Source organism: Apis dorsata, unplaced genomic scaffold, assembly GCF_000469605.1.
Source record: "Apis dorsata unplaced genomic scaffold, Apis dorsata 1.3 scaffold_991, whole genome shotgun sequence".
Lineage (NCBI taxonomy): Eukaryota > Metazoa > Arthropoda > Insecta > Hymenoptera > Apidae > Apis > Apis dorsata.
In genome coordinates, this window is record NW_006264094.1 from 134,100 (window position 1) to 136,361 (window position 2,262).

General features: G+C 43.1%; 2 protein-coding genes across 3 annotated transcripts in view; one reads left to right on the top strand and one right to left on the bottom strand.

Moving 5' to 3' along the window:
• LOC102679271 (uncharacterized Golgi apparatus membrane protein-like protein CG5021) overlaps positions 1 to 2,262 on the top strand; it is a 34,112-nt gene that overhangs the window by 25,450 nt on the left and 6,400 nt on the right. The gene's annotated exons all lie outside the window — the stretch shown is intronic.
• LOC102679807 (zinc transporter ZIP11) overlaps positions 1 to 2,262 on the bottom strand; it is a 15,545-nt gene that overhangs the window by 8,920 nt on the left and 4,363 nt on the right. The window lies entirely within an intron of this gene.

Genomic DNA, 2,262 nt, shown 5'->3' on the forward strand with positions numbered 1-2,262 from the left:
CTCGTTCCGAGGCAGCCACGTGGACTCTTCGTAATACTTCGTTTCGCTGAAAAACTAAACGGGAAGCGTTATATCGTAACCGACTTCCGTTGCTATTAACACACGTCACAATTAACTTCCCGCGTGAGATAAGTAAGCGGGAGTACAAAGTACAAAACGATTAAGGGAACGCCATTCAAAGGTTACGTTACCGTATCCGAAAATCGTCGTCGTACGAGATGTAATCACGGCAACGATTTCTCTTATTTTGGGAAACGAAGAACGAAGGGTTATCGTGTTTGTAGTTGCGAAGTACTATGTGGCACAGGAGGGGGGAGGGGGGAGAGAGAGGGGAGGAGAGAAAGGACGAAATGGTAGAGAGAAAAGAACGGATAAAAAAAAAAAAAAAAGAAAGAGAGAAAAATAAAGATGCGAGCGAGGACAGAGAAGGGCCGTAGCGCGGTGAGCACTTGTCGGTTGGTCGGTCGGTCGGTATATAATAAGACAGACACACGCAGGAGGATATAGGATACTGAAATAAGGTGGTTTCGTCGGCAGCTTTGTCTGGCGCCGTGTTTAACATAGCAACACCTCATCTACGCGCCACGCCAATCCATCGCTCCGTAGTTCCTCCGTTTTTACGCGTGCTACAATTTCTCTCGCTTTCACTCGCGCTTTTCCTTCTCCTTCTTTCATCTATCAAGGTCAAAATACGATCAAAACACGAAGAAAAAAAAAAAAAAAGAGGTGCAAATTACAGTCGATTATTCGGAGAGACGTTTCTTCGACGAATTCCGACGAATGTTCGTCGAGAGTTGAATGAACTTTTTCTTTGTCACAAGGTTTAGGATACTGTGTATAACAGATCGCGAGAAAACACGGTGTGCTGTGACGTTTCAGGTTGTGACGAATTTCAAAAGAAAAAAGATAAGAACGAGAGGAGATTCCGGGAAAAATTCGCATACCTTGGAGGGTGACTCAGTACCGGATCTCCTTGAACGTTTTACGAGTGCAAATATCGTTGCTCCTATCGGCTGCCCGCCTTTCCATCGTCCTTTTCTCTTTTTCTCGCTCTATTTGTCCTGTCTGCTTACTCTCAACTATTCCTGACGTGAACGGCCGTCCGCTACCGATCAACCAACCTTTCATTCATGATTCTTTCGCCGCCTCTGGAATGGAACTAAGTACTCTTTTTCCATCTTCAAAAGAATGAATTATCTTTTCCTTGAAAAGGACGCGGAGCAATCGATTAATCGATCGTGAACGCAAATGGATCCGTTGCGCAATAAAACCCAATTTCCATCGCAAATCGTTTCGATCACCATTTTTTTCTTTTTTTCCTTTGACTGCCGCTTATTATGCCGAGCATGCATCCAATATTTTAGCCTGTTAACTTCTCGAAAATAAGCTTTCGAAATCGCGTCGCATTCTTCGATCGATTCTCGTTGCTTGAAAAATATTTACCTTTGGTCATTTTTCTCGAAGGAAGATCGAAGAAAATCGAAGAAGAAACTTCTTATAATATAATAATGTACGAATTAGTGCGTGACGATATGCATGCCTCCGATATATTGACCGGAGTCATCTTTCGAGGACCGAGACGACGACGATTCATTCATAACCGGGAAACTTACGCGATTTATCATATGCAATCTTTTTTTTCCTCTTCTCTTCGAAAAGTGAGGAATTTGGATCCCAAAGTAAAATATCGTTGCTGGTAAACTATTTTCTTTCGAATTTTCACCGATGGACCTTGTTTTTTCCAAAGCCATCGTGTATCGCATCATGTACAGTCGTTGAAGAACAAAGAGAATTCGCTCCGTATTTCTCAACTATCGCGTGACAGAGGGAAAAAAACGTCGATATAGGCCGTTCATTCGAAAAAGACTCTAAATATCCATTGTATGTTATATAAAAAAAGAGAAAAGAGGAACGAACGATAGGAAGGAAGGATGGAGATACGAAAGTTGGCGATATCGTCGAAATTTTCTATAAATAAAGTTTACGTTATTCGGATAATTGTTTGATAAAAATGAAATCAATGTCATACTATTCGATCTCGTTGTAAGTACTACACGTCATAGCAGGCGATGTTCCAAAGTCAAAAGCGTAAGGCAGTAAGGAGAGCGAGTTCGGGAGAAGTCGAAGAGGAGAGAAGAAGCGGGGAAAGGAGTATGGAATGGAATGCGCGGCGCCTAGGGCTCGTTGAATTCCAGGGCCACACGTGCCCTTCCCCCGCGCAACAGGCACCCACTGCTGCCAATAAACTTTGCCTGCGGCTGG